Consider the following 15329-nt stretch of genomic DNA (forward strand, 5'->3'; position numbering starts at 1 on the left):
TTCCATTTGCCCGCCCTTCTATCATCCCCCTCATCCCACTTGTCCCCTTCTCCCCTACTTTCCTGTAGTGTAAGATAGATTTTCATATCAAATTGAGTGAGCATGTTATTCCCTCCTTAAGCCAAATGTGAAGAGAGTAAGCTTCACTTTTTCCCTCTCACCTCCTCCCTTTTCTCCTTCATGGAAAAAGCTTTTTCTTGCCTCTTTTATGAGAGATAAGTTGCCCCATTCCATTTCTCCCTTTCTTCTCCCAATATATTCCTCTCTCACCCCTTAATTATATATTCATGTAGATATAATCCCTTCTTATTCAACTCACCCTGTGCTCTCTGTCTATGTGTGTGTGTGTATGTGTGTCTAATCCCTCCAACTACCCAAATACTGAGAAAAGTCTCAAGAGTTACAAATATTATCTTTTCATGTAGGAATGTAAATAGTACAACTTCAGAAAGTCCTTTACGATTTCTCTTTGCTGTTTACCTTTTCATACTTCTCTTGATTCTTGTGTTTAAAAGTCAAATTTTCTATTCAGTTCTGGTCTTTTCATCAAGAATATGTGAAAGTCCCCTATTTCATTGAATGATCATTTTTTTCCCCTGAAGTATAATACTCAGTTTTGCTGGGAAGGTAAATCTTACTTTTAATCCTAGTTCCTTTGACTTGGGGAATATCATATTCCAAGCCCTGTGATCCCTTAATGTAGAAGCTGCTAGATCTTTGCTATTCTGAATGTATTTCCACAATATTTGAATTGTTTCTTTCTAGTGGCTTGCAATATTTTCTCCTTGACTTAAGACCTCTGGAATTTGGCTCCATTATTCCTAGGAGTTTCTCTTTTTGGATCTCTTTCAGGAGGTGATGAATGGATTCTTTCAGTAGTTATTTTGCCCTCTGGTTCTAGAATATCAGGGAAATTTTCCATGATAATTTCATGAAAAAATGATATCTAGTCTCTTTTTTGATCACAGCTTTCAGGTAGTCCCATAATTTTTACATTGTCTCTCCTGTATTTATTTTCCAGGTCAGTTGTTTTGCCAATGAAATATTTCACAGTCTTCTGTTTTTTCATTCTTTTGGTTTTGTTTTGCAATTTCTTGGTTTCTCATGAAGTCATTAGCTTCCATATGCTCCATTCTGACTTCTAAAGAACTGTTTTCTTCAGTGAGCTTTTGAACCTCCTTTTCTATTTGGCTAATTCTGCTTTTTAAAGGATTCTTCTCCTCATTAGCTTTTTGGCCCTCTTTTGCCAGTTGAGTTAGCCTATCTTTAATGGAATTATTTTCTTCAGTATTTTGGGGGTCTCCTTTAGAAAGCTGTTGACTTGTTTTTCATGATTTTCTTGCATCACTCTCATTTTTCTTCCCATTTTTCTTCCACCTCTCTTACTTGATTTTCAAAATCCTCTATGAGCTCTTCCATGGCCTGAGACCACTGCATATTTATTTCAGGGGTTTTGGATACAAAAGCCTTGATTTCCTCTGAGGGTATACGTTGTTATTTATCATCCAAAAAGATAGAAGAAAATACTTGCTCACTGAGAAAGTAACCTTCTATAGTCTTATTTTTTCTCCCTTTTTTGGTCATTTTCCCAGCCAGTTACTGGACTTTTGACTCCTTTGTCAAGAAAAGGATATACTCTGGGGACCTGTAAGTTCTCAATTCCTCCAAGGTGGCACAATCAAGGGAGAGGAGTTTACTCCTTTCCTGGCCTGCCACTGGTCTGGGAGCAACCAAAATTTTTCTGCCCAGAATCTGGGAGTAGAATTCCCTCTCCACAATAGCCTCCAGCTCCACCACACCAGTGCTCCTCCTCACCCCAGGGCCATTCTCAGGACTGAGAATCAGATCAGAGGCTCAATTTCCCCAGGGGCTTTAGGAGCAGGGCTCCCAAAGCTCCCACTCAGAACTGAGATTCAGATCAACAGCTCAATTGCCCTAGACCCTCTAGACAGAGGGCTCCAAAAATGGATACTCCTGCTGCAGTGGCTTCTGCAAGTGGTCCAGACCATCGTCCCCTCTCCTGGGTGAAGGAACCCTCCCATTGAACTTTGAAGCTGTCTGTGGCATTTGTGGGTTGATAAATTTGGGAATTGCTGCTGCCCATGGCCCCATGAAGCCTATTCTAGGTACTGTCCCTGCTGCACTGTGGGGCCCACACTGGGCTGTGCTCTGTTCCATGCCTAGTGTGATAGACCTTTCCTGTCAGACTTCCAGGCTGTCCTGGGATGGAAATATCCTTCACTCTGTCATTTTGTGGCTTCTGCTGCTCTAGAATTTGTTTAGAGTTTATTTTTTACAGGTATTTCATGGACTATGTGGTGGAGCTTCTACAGGTCCATCTTTCTACTCTGCCATCTTGGCTTTGCCCCATACAAGGAACTTCTTAAGGCTAAATTTAAGACATTCAGAGGAATGAGGAAAGGAACCAAGGGGAAAGGAGACAAAAATGCACATGGATCACAGGTATGGGAAAGAAAAAGGCATAACTAAACCTTTGAAATGAACAGGATATATGACTCAGCCAATGCAGTTATATGAGACTCATATGAGATGATCTTTGGTCCAGGTCAAGAAGAGAAAGAGGGTAAACAATTCAATGAGAGGTGATCTTCCTGTTCCAACAATCAGATTATATTAAGATTTTGTCCCTTCTCAGTTTAGCATACATACAATGAGGGTCTCACAAAATTGGATTGAAAGGATTATGATACAGTCAGATTGAACCAGTTTATAAGAGATGATTTTTAAATTTTCAGTGTGGCCATTTACATCTTGGCAATCAACAAACACTAATATGAAATTACGATTTTCATAATAATCGATATGATATGTGCAAGGAAAGTTTTGATTTTCAGAATTGTCTTTTCTAATTTGTGAGTCAAACTTACAATAAAGCTTAAATGATCAATCAAACCTTTGAAAATGCTCACAGTCACTGTCTATGTACCTTAAGTGAAGGTAATCAGGACTGGGGAACGCGATTCCCTCACAGAACTTCAGTTCTGTGACCCAACAAGTAATTACCCTCAAGGATTTAAGAAATGTTGCTCCTACAGGACTTCAAAATGGGTTTGCTGTGGGAAACCGAGCTTGAGCCCAGTAAACAATTGTTTGTAATCCATCTTACCCTTCTATAATAACAAAAACCCTTACATACACAGGAGGGCCTGCTGTACAGGTTCTTAGTTCTGCTTTTTTATAAAAAGAAAGCAACTTTTGAGGGGTCAACAATCACTTTAATCAAACACATATATCATTCACTTAGTTTAGGGGAAAAAGTCATCAGCACCCTGAACTTCAGAGAAAACACAGAGAAATAAACACCAACAGACAGGGATTTCAACTGTCTGACCATAAGCAATACAAACATAGTTACCAGAGAGAGAAACACCAACATCTGGGCTTTCAAAGCCAGAGTGGGCAGGGGGTGGTGCTTCTTAGCAACTGCCCACAGTCTTGTCTGGCCACATAAACACTTCCAATGAGCAAACCTCAAAGTAAAACCTCCCCTCAGAGTATTTATAGAGTATTTTCAGAGTTAGAGAGCATCACAACCCTTGAGAACCAGTCCATTGAAAATTAACAAAAAGTGTGGGCCTCTTCTAATCTAGTTTCCCTTAATGAGCAGGCCCATCATGGGGTGGAGAATATCTTTAATTCTTTAATTAACATTACACCCCTATCCTTCCCACTTGTGATATATATATATATATATATATATATATATATATATATATATATATATATATATATATATATATATATATATATATATATATATATATAAAATCTCATATATAATCTCCGTCTTCACTCCAGTAAAATTGAATTCTGATCTGGAGATTTCCCCATTTTCAAGTCTGTTCCTCATAAGGAAACTAATTAATTAAATGACTACTTGATTACTGACACTTTGTCTCTGGTCTGCTGTTTCATCATTCTCAGGTTACAGACTGATATCAGTAACATCCTGTAAACACTATAAATCAGGCATGATTTATTATTTTATTGATTGTCTAGTCTTGAGAAAGTGATGGAGAAGATGCTAATAATGCAGATTAAACTTAAAAGCTTAAGCTTTTTTTTTGTTTTGTTTTGTTTCAGAAAACCATTTGTTAAACATTTTCAATCACAAATGTGAGTGGAAATTGTTGATTGTTCCAAGAAGTTCAGTTCCCACTCAAAAGTATCTGATTGGTGTCACATACGAAGAAGTGTCAATTTGAACACTAAGGCTCTAGTGAGATATGGCTGTTTTCAAAAAACAAAAAGGTAGGGATACCAGGAAAGAGGTCTGTCATAAAACCTTATGTCTGTGACATGAGACTGTCACACAAAAGTTTAGTTCCAGAAAGCTAAAGATTTGTTTGACTACTATGAAAGGTAATATATTTCATCTTACTATGACCCATACTATTCTACCTCTATTATCCTGAACCCTGAAATTCTCCTCTCTGATTTGTCCAGACACTCTGTTAAAACTACTCTCTCTAAAGTTGCCAATGATCTCTTAACTTTTAAATCTGATAGTCTTTCTACTTTCCTTAGCCCTCCTTATTGATGCTTGCTCCTCCCTTGGTTTCCATGACACTTCTCTCTCGTGGTTCTCTTTCCATCTTCCATGTCCTAAATGAGTACACATCAAAGTCATACCTTAGGTAGTCTTGTCTCTTTATTCTACTTACAAAGGTAATTTCATCTGCTCCAATGCATTCAAGTATTATTTCCTGCACTGTTAACAACCAAAAGGACATCCTCTCAAAACATACCTTTTCCCTTAAAACTCTCTGTCTCTCTGTCTCTCTGTCTCTCTGTCTCTGTCTCTCTCTGTCTCTCTCTCTCTCTCTCTCTCTCTCTCTCTCTCTCTCTCTCTCTCTCTCTCTCTCTGTCTCTCTGTCCTCACTCTCTGTCTCTACACACACATACAGATTTACACACTCAATTAGTTGTTCTGTCTATGCAAGTCTACCTTGACAGAACTAAGATCTTTTAGCCTTTCCAAAATTTACATGATCACTAACTGACATCACTACCTAACATGTCTTACTTGGGCTCTTTCCAATAACCATTTCTCCTTCTCTAATTAATCCTCTATGAAAGATGATGTGTAGGCTTTTTTTGGGGGATCATGCCTTTTGGGGAGTACAAAAACTTTGAAATTACCTCTCCTGAAAATGTTTTCCATATCAGATGTTTTCCAGTGAGATATTTCACATTGTCTTCTATTTTTTTAATTCTTTTGGCTTTGTTTTATTGTTTATTTCTCATAAAGTCATTAGCTCCCATTTGCCTCATTCTAATTTTTAAGGAATTATTTCCTTCAGTGACCTTATGGAGCTTTTTTTCCCATTTCTCTAATTCTGATATAGGCTCTGCACATACTTTCCTATTAAGCACATTTTCACATTAGTCATGGTGCATAAAGTAATTATAATAAATGGGAAAAAAACCATGAGAAAGAAAAAGAGCTGACCAAAACAAAAAAGAAAAGAGTCTGCTTCACTTTACATTCAGATTCCATAGTTCTTTCTCTGGATGTGAATGGCATTTTCTATCATAAGTCCCTTGGAATTGTTTTAAGTCCTTATATTACTGAGAAGGGTTAAGCCTATTAAAATCAGTCATCACACACTGTGGCTATTATTGTGTACAATGTTTTCCTGGTTCTGCTCATTTCCATCAGTATCATTTCATGTAAGTCTTTCCAGGTTTTTCCATAGTCCACCAGTTCATCATTTCTTATACCACAAAAGTATTCCATTACATTAATATACCACAACTTGTTCAGCCATTCCCAAATTGATGGGCATCCCTTCAATTTCCAATTCTTGGCCTCCACAAAAGGAGTTACTATAAATATTTTTGTACGTGTGTGACCTTTTCCCATTTTTATGATCTCTTTGGCATACACCTCTAGCAGCAGTATTGTTGAGTGATATGGTACACACATGTTTAAAACCCTTTGAGCATAGTTCTAAATTGTTCTCCAAAATAATTGGATCAGTACACAGTTCCCCAACAATGAATTAATCTTCCAACTTTCCCACCTCTTCTCCAACATTTATCAGTTTCCTGTTTTGTCATGTTAGTCAATCTGATAGGTGTGTTAATTTGCATCTCTCTAATAAATAATGATTTGGAGCATGTTTCCATATGACTATAACTAGCTTTATTTTTTCTCTAAAAAATACCTGTTGATATCCTTTGACCACTTATCAATTAGGCAATAACTGTATTCTTGCAAATTTGACTCAGTTCTCTATATATTTTAGAAATGAGGTCTTTATGAGAGACATTAGTAGCAAAAATTCTTTCACAGTTTTCTGCTTCTTTCTCAATATTGGTTGCATTGGCTTTGTGCAAAATCTTTTCAATTTAATGTAATCATATAATTCATTTTGCATTTCATAATCTTCTCTAAGTCTTGTTTGGTAATAAATTCCTACCTTCTCCATAAATCTCACAGATAAACTTTTCCTTGCTCTCCTAATTTGCTTATAGGATGAGATTTTATATCTTTATCCTGTATCCATTTGGACTTCATTTTGGTATATGGTGTAAGACGCTGGTCTATGCCCAGTTTCTGCCATCCTCTTTATCAGTTATCCAAGTAGTTTTTGTCAAATAGTGAGTTCTTAACCCAGTACCTGGTGTGTTTGGATTTATCAAACTGTACGTTGTTGTAATCACTGACTACCGTGTCTTGTGTACCTAACCTGTTCCACTCTTTTACCCCCTCTATTTCTTAGGCAGTACCAAGTAGTTATAATGATTGCTTCTTTATAAGACAGTTTAAGATTTGGTATAGCTAGGTCACTTTCCCTAGAGTTTCTCTTCACTAATTCCCTTTATATTTTGTACCTTTTGTTCTTCCAGGTGAATTCTGACATTTTTTCTAGCTGCATAAAAATTTTTTGATAGTGTTATTACTTAATTTTTAACCATTTGATAAAGTATGGCTCTGCTTCCAGGGTGAACAGTGATTGACCCAAGTTTCAGGGATTTTATTCAGCTGTTTTCAGGGATACTTCTCGGGACCTGCAAGTTTTCAGTTCTTTCAAGTTGGTATGATCTATGGAGAAGTGGCTACTACTCTCCTGACATATTCTCAGGTCTCTAGGGGACCACAAGGTACTCTTTTCTGCCCTGAAACTGTGACAGGGCACCCCCCACCTCTGTGGTAGCCAGCTCTGCTGTGCTAGTATTCTTCCTTGTCCTGGGATTGCTGCCCAGGACTGCAACTCAGATACAAATATGGACAAAGCAACAAAATACTCCTTCAGTGCTAGCAAAAAGACCCCTATACTCTCCTTCTAACCAGTTGTTTGAAACCTTTTACATCTGTTGGAGCCATTGAAGAAGCCACTGCTGATTCAGTCACTCCTAAGGCCTGCTAACGGTCTTCTGTGGCTATTGTTGTACTGGTATAGCCTGTGCTGTACTGTGCTACACTCTCACCTAAGTGTGACAGACTCTTCCTGTTGACCTTTCAAGTTGTCTTTGATGTCTATGGGCTTAGAGGTCTGGCAACTGTTAGTGCTTCAAGTGATTCTGTGGCCCTGAGACATGTTCCAGGTTTTACTGGGATCCAGTCTTCACTGGCACAGTCTTGCTGAACTGCTCTCCTTTCACCTTGGTGCAACACACCTTTCCTGTCAACATTCCAAGTTCTCTTGGGTTGGAAATTTGTTTCGCTCCATCTTTTTGTGTGTTCTTCTGCTAGAGAATTTGTTTAGAGTAATTTTTTTTATTTATTAAACTTTTAACATTCATTTTAACAAAATTTTGGGTTCCAAATTTTCTGCCCTTTTGTCCCCTCCCCCCACTCCAAAACACCGAGCATTCTAATTGCCCCTATCACCAATCTGCTCTCTCTTCTATCATCCCCCACTGCCCTTGTCTCCATCTTCTCTCTTGTCCTGTAGGGCCAGATAACTTTCTATACCTCTTTACCTGTATTTCTTATTTCATAGTGGCAAGAACATTGCTCGACAGTTGATCCTAACACTTTGAGTTCCAACTTCTTTACCTCCCTCCCTCTCCACCCCTTCCCTTTGGAAGGCAAGCAATTCAATATAGGCCAAATCTGTGTAGTTTTGCAAATGACTTCCATAATAGTCGTGTTGTGTAAGACTAACTATATTTCCCTCCATCCTATCCTGCCCCCCATTCTTTCTATTCTCTCTTTTGATCCTGTCCTTCCCCATGAGTGTCGACCTCAAATTGCTCCCTCCTCCCCATGCCCTCTCTTTCATCATCCCCCCCACCCTGCTTATCCCCTCATCCCCCACTTTCCTGTATTGTAAAATAGGTTTTCATACCAAAATGAGTGTGCATTTTATTCCTTCCTTTAGTGGAAAGTGATGAGAGTAAACTTCATGTTTTTCTCTCAACTCCCCTCTTTATCCCTCCACTAATAAGTCTTTTCCTTGCCTCTTTTATGAGAGATAATTTGCCCCATTCCATTTCTTCCTTTCTCCTCCCAATATATTTCTCTCTCACTGCTTGATTTCATTTTTTTAAGATATGGTCCCATCCTCTTCAATTCACTCTGTGCACTCTGTCTCTATATATGTGTGCATATGCGTGTGCATATGTGTGTGTGTAATCCCACCCAGTACCCAGATACTGAAAAGTTTCAAGAGTTACAAATATTGTCTTTCCATGTAGGAATGTAAACAGTTCAACTTTAGTAAGTCCCTTATGACTTCTCTTTGCTGTTCACCTTTTCATGCTTCTCTTCATTCTTGTGTTTGAAAGTCAAACTTTCTTTTCAGCTCTGGTCTTTTCATCAAGAATGCTTCAAAGTCCTCTATTTCATTGAAAGACCAATTTTTCCCCTGAAGTATTATACGCAGTTTTGCTGGGTAGTTGATTCTTTGTTTTAGTCCTAGTTCCTTTGACTTCTGGAATATCCTATTCCATGCCCTTCGATCCCTTAATGTAGAAGCTGCTAGATCTTGTGTTATCCTGATTGTATTTCCACAGTACTTGAATTGTTTCTTTCTAGCTGCTTGAAATATTTTCTCCTTGACCTGGGAACTCTGGAATTTTGCCACAGTGTTCCTAGGAGTTTCTCTTTTTGGATCTCTTTCAGGTGAAGTTCTGTGGATTCCTTGAATACTTATTTTGCCCTCTGGTTCTAGAATCTCAGTGCAGTTTTCCTTGATAATTTCATGAAAGATGATGTCTAGGCTCTTCTTTTGATCATGGCTTTCAGGTAGTCCCATAATTTTTAAATTGTCTCTCCTGGATCTATTTTCCAGGTCAGTTGTTTTTCCAATGAGATATTTCACATTTTCTTCCATTTTTCCATTCTTCTCGCTTTGTTCTGTGATTTCTTCATTTCTCATAAAGTCCTTAGCCTCCATCTGTGCCATTCTAATTTTGAAAGAACTATTTTCTTCAGTGAGCTTTTGAATCTCCTTTTCCATTTGGCTAATTCTGCTTTTGAAAGCATTCTTTTCCTCATTGGCTTTTTGAACCTCTTTTGCCAATTGAGTTAGCCTATTTTTCAAGGTGTTATTTTCTTCAGCATTTTTTTGGGTCTCCTTTAGCAGGGTGTTTACTTGTTTTTCATGTTTCGCTTGTATGTCTCTCAGTGCTCTTCCCAGTTTTTCCTCCACCTCTCTAACTTGATTTTCAAAATCCTTTTTGAGCTCTTCCATGGCCTGAGCCCATTGAGTGGGCTGGAATACAGAAGCTTTGACTTCTGTGTCTTTCCCTGATGGTAAGCATTGTTCTTCCTCATCAGAAAGGAAGGGAGGAAATGCCTGTTCACCAAGAAAGTAACCTTCTATAGTCTTATTTCTTTTCCCTTTTCTGGGCATTTTCCCAGCCAGTGACTTGACTTATGAATATTCTCTTCACACCCACTTTGGCTCCAGATCTTACCAGCCAGCACTTGGGGTCTGAGATTCAAATGCTGCTTCCCAGCCTCAGAGCTTTCATGGGGGCCTCAACTGCTGCCTCCCGAGGGGGCCTGAGTTATCGGGGCACCCCACTCCCTTCTCGACCCACCAAAGAGACCCTCTCACTGACCCCTGTCACCTGTGGGTGGAGGGACCCACGTGGCCGCTGGAGTTTCCATCCCCAAAGCCTGCTCAGATCTGCTCCTCTCAGTGCACAGCCGAGGTAGGGCTGGGCTCACCTCCGGGTCCACAGCGTGACAGACCTTTTGCGAGAGGTTTACAGGCTCTCTGGAACAGAAATCTACTCCGCTTCACTGTTCTGTGGCCTCTGCTTCACCAGAATTCACCAGGAGTTCTTTTTTACAAATGTTCTATGGGCTGTGGGTTCAGAGCTAGTGTATATGCGTCTTTCTACTCCACCATCTTGGCTCCCCCCCCACCCCAGAGTAATTTTTGAAACAAATTTTTAAGGGTTTTGAGGAGAACTCAGGAGAATCCTTGCCTTTACCATCTTGACTCAACCTCTTTATTTTTCTTTTTAAAATAAATGTATTATCAATTTATTTTAATATCATTTTTTAAATTTTTGAGTTCCAAACTTTCTCTCTTCCTACGCACCCCACATTCACTGAGAATGCAAGAACTATATCAATTATGTATGTTACAATCATGTAAAACAGACTTCCTTATTAGTCACATGACAAAAGAGTAAAAATAAAAGTGAAAACTTATACTTCAATTCACACTCAGAATTCAGTTCTCTCTGGAGATGAATCACATTTTTTTCCATAATTTTTTCTATTATGTTGTCTTAGATGGTGTATTGTTTCAGAATAGCTAAGTCTTTCACAATTGAACATTGTTATAATATTGCTGTTAACATGTACAACAACTTCCTGATCCTATTCACTTGACTGCATCAGTTCATAAAGGTTTTCCATGTTTTTTGTCTGAAACATCCCCCTCATCTTTTCTTATAGCACAAAAGTACTCCATCATATTTAAATGTTATATCTTGTTCACACAGGTATCTCTTCAGTTTCCAATTCTTTGCTACTACAAAAAGAGCTGCTAAAATTTTTGCACATATAGGTTCAAACTCTTTCATTTGTCTCTTTGGAGAATAGCTAGTAGTGGTATTGATCAGTTAAAGGGTATGCACAATTTAGTAGCCTTTTGGATATATTGTTCTCTAGAATGGTTGAACCAACTGAAAACTCTATCATCATCAGTGTACCTCATCCTACCCAGCATTTATCACTTTTGATAGATATGAGGTGGTATCTCAGAGTTGTTTTAATTGTCATTTCTCTAATCAGTAGTAATTTAGAGCATTATTTGTCTATATGTAGCTTTGATTTCTTCTTCTGAAAACTGCCTCTTCATGTCCTCTGACCATTTATCAACTAGGGACTGATTTTTTTAAAATAAATTTGATTCATATAACTATATATTTGAGAAAGGATGTCTTTATCTGAGAAATGTGCTGCAAAAATTTAGATATTACTTCATTATCTATGGTACCTTTCACAAAATGTCTTTTCCATGATTATCTCTTTTAATTGGGTCTATTCTGCTTTTGCTTTGTCGAAGTCTAAGATCATGATTGCTACCTTTGACTTTTTTACTTCAGTTGATGCATAACAGATTCTGCTCCAGTCCCTTGTTTTAATGCTATGTGTATGTATTTGTATCTCAAGTGTGTCTCTTATAAATAGTATATTGGAAGATGGCGGACTAGAAAGACTCACTTACGCAGGGTCCTCCCCACAGCCCAAAAAATACCTGTAGAAAGGGACTCTCAACAAATTCTGGAGCAGCAGAAATGGAGAACAACAGAGTGGAGGAGATTTCTAGCCCACAGTGACCTGAAAGGCCCACAGAAACATCATTTGCGCCAGATGCGGCCCAGCCCAGCCTTGGACGAGCAGCACGGCACAATGAGACTCTGCGAGGAGGACACCTCAGGGGTGGAATCTCCAGTTGCAATAGCGGGTCCTCAGATCCCTTGGCTCACAGGCACCAAAGGCCAGTGATGGAGTTTAATCAGCAGGCCAGGAAGGTAGAAGGGCTTTCCCATAGCTCCAGCAGCAGGCAGCAACCACAGAGCCTGCACAGCAGCCTCTACAGAAGCTCCGTTGTTGGAGCATAAAAATCCCTGGGGGCATTGAAGAACTGAGTCTTGTGTCCGCCCTGGTTGGAGGCCCTGGCTGAACTGGTCTTTGTCTCACACTGAATGGCAGCCCTGCCCATTCAGCTTATCTGAAAATCAGCCCCCAGTGCTGACTTGGGAACTGGAGGCCAAGTGGCTGTGGAGAGGTATCTGCTAAGATTCTGGGCATAAAAATCCCTCTCTGTGTCCAGACCAATATATGCTTGATTGTGTGACTTTGGAGGAAGTGAGATCTCACAGATTCCTGGAGTATACCCTACTCTTGACAAAGGACCCAAAAGTCAAGTAACTGGTTGGGAAAATGCCCCCAAAAGGGAAAAAACAAATAAAACTATAGAAGGTTACTTTCTTGGTAAACAGATATCTCTGCTCATCCTTTCAGATGAGGAAGAACAATGCTTCATCAGGGAAAGACATAAAAGTCAAGGCTTCTGTATCCCAAACATCCAAAATAAATATTCAATGGGCTCAGGACATGGAAGAGCTCAAAAAGAATTTTGAAAATCAAGTTAGAGAGGTGGAGGAAAAACTGGGAAGAGAAATGAGAAAGATGCAAGAAAAGAATGAAAAGCAGGTCAACACCTTGCTAAAGGAAACCCAAAAAAATGCTGAAGAAAATAACACCTTGAAAAATAGGCTAACTCAATTGGCAAAAGAGGTTTAAAAAGCCAGTGAAGAGAAGAATGCTTTCAAAAGCAGAATTAACCAAATGGAAAAGGAGGTCCAAAAGCTCACTGAGGAAAATAGTTTTTTCAAAATTAGAATGGAACAGATGGAAGCTAATGACTCTATGAGAAACCAAGAAATTACAAAAACAAAACCAAAAGGATGAAAAAATGGAAGATAATGTGAAATATCTCATTGGAAAAACAACTGACCTGGAAAACAGATCCAGGAGAGACAATTTAAAAATTATGGGACGACCTGAAAGCCATGATCAAAAAAAGAGCCTAGACATCATCTTTCATGAAATTGTCAAGGAAAACTGCCCTGAGATTCTAGAACCAGAGGGCAAAATAAGTATTCAAGGAATCCACAGAACTTCACCTGAAAGAGATCCAAAAAGAGAAACTCCTAGGAACACTGTGGCCAAATTTCAGAGTTCTCAGGTCAAGGAGGAAATATTACAAGCAGCTAGAAAGAAACAATTCAAGTATTGTGGAAATACAATCAGGATAACACAAGATCTAGCAGCTTCTACATTAAGGGATGGAAGGGTGTAGAATATGATATTCCAGAAGTCAAAGGAACTAGGACTAAAACCAAGAATCAACTACCCAGCAAAACTGCGTATAATACTTCAGGAGGAAAAATGGTCATTCAATAAAATAGAGGACTTTCAAGCATTCTTGATGAAAAGACCAGAGCTGAAAAGAAAATTTGACTTTCAAACACAAGAATGAAGAGAAGCATGAAAAGGTAAACAGCAAAGAGAATTCATAAGGGACTTATTAAAGTTGAACTGTTTACATTCCTACATGGAAAGATAATATTTGTAACTCTTGAAACTTTTCAGTATCTGAGTAGCTGGGATTACACACACACACACACACACACACACACACACACACACACAGCACAGAGTGAATTGAAGAGGATGGGATCATATCTTTAAAAAAATGAAATTAAGTGGTGAGAGAAATATATTGGGAGGAGAAAGGAAGAAATGGAATGCGGCAAATTATCTCTCATAAAAGAGGAAAGCAAAAGACTTTTCAGTGGAGGGAAAAAGAGGGGAGGTGAGAGAAAAACATGAAGCTTACTCTCATCACATTCGACTAGAGGAAGGAATAAAATGCACACTCATTTTGGTATGAAAACCTATCTTACAATATAGGAAAGTGGGGGAGAAGGGGATAAGCAGGATGGGGAGGGGGGTGATGGAAGGGAGGGCAGTGGGAGGAGGGAGCAATTTGAAGTCAACACTCTTGGGGAGGGACAGAATCCGAAGAGAGAACAGAAGCAATGGGAAGCAGGATAGGATGGAGGGAAATATAGTTAGTCTTACACAACATGACTATTATGGAAATCATTTGCAAAACTACACAAATATGGCCTATATTGAGTTGCTTGCTTCCCAAAGGGAATGGGTGGGGAGGGAGGGTTGAAGAGAAGTTGGAAGTCAAAGTTTTAGGAACAACTGTCGAGTATTGTTCTTACTACTAGGAAATAAGAAATACAGGTAATGGAGTATAGAAAGTTATCTGGCCTTACAGGTCAAAAGAGAAGATGGGGACAAGGGAAGGGATGGATGTTAGAAGAGAGGGCAGATTGGTGATAGGGGCAATTAGAATGCTTGGTATTTTGGGGTGGGTGAGAGGAGAAATGGGGAGAAAATTTGGAACCCAAAATTTTGTGAAAATGAATGTTAAAAGTTAAATAAATAATTTTTTTAAAAAAAGAAGAGGAGTGAGATTTCAAGGAATATGTGATTTTTCATCAAGGAAAAGAAAAGTTAGAATAGATTAGGGCAGGTATAATTAAGTGATTATTGCTGTACCACTTGACATGTCTGGAAAAGTGTGCACTCTGCTGAAGCACTTTAGGGATGATATAATCCTGACAAAAAACCACAGCTTCTATTTCCACTATGTGATTTCCCATACTCAACTAACCATAAAGTCAAGATGTTGAGCTTTAATATAAATTATCACTTCACTTTACCACAATTAATTTTTTTGCTTTTTCAACTTCCCTGCTTCTTCTGAATGAGATGTTTTAATTGACAAAGAACCAAGGTTTTTTTTTTTTTTCTGAAAAACTGTAATTATCATTTGGCTTCTCTCCCTGAAGGACTATGTTGCCATCAAGAGCACTTTGCTACTTCATTTACTAATCCAAGAAATAGCACATATCCAGTTGTTCCCTTAATCTGAAGGGTAAAAACTATGAATCCATTTTACTATATGTGGCATACTTAAGGTTGTTATGAGAATGTTCATATGCTTTATCTCCATGTAACTGATCTGGTCTTTTTTGGATAGTCAATTGATTTAGCTCTTTGAAATAGAATGGTTTTCAGGTCTAGAAGCACATTCACAATCCTACTTCATTATCTCATTATTCTCTGTCCTTTGGAATTGCACCTGCCCTTAAAAAGAAGAAAGGACTACCTTGTTTGAGAATTAATTGGTCAGTTGATCTCATAGAAGAAAATAGATTTTTTTTATTTTTTAGAATCCCTGTGGGATGTGGAATTTAATTAGTTCTCCAATTATACACTTTTCCAGAGTAAGAGAAAAAAA

Source organism: Notamacropus eugenii, chromosome 2 (assembly GCF_028372415.1).
Source record: "Notamacropus eugenii isolate mMacEug1 chromosome 2, mMacEug1.pri_v2, whole genome shotgun sequence".
Classification (NCBI taxonomy): Eukaryota; Metazoa; Chordata; class Mammalia; order Diprotodontia; family Macropodidae; genus Notamacropus; species Notamacropus eugenii.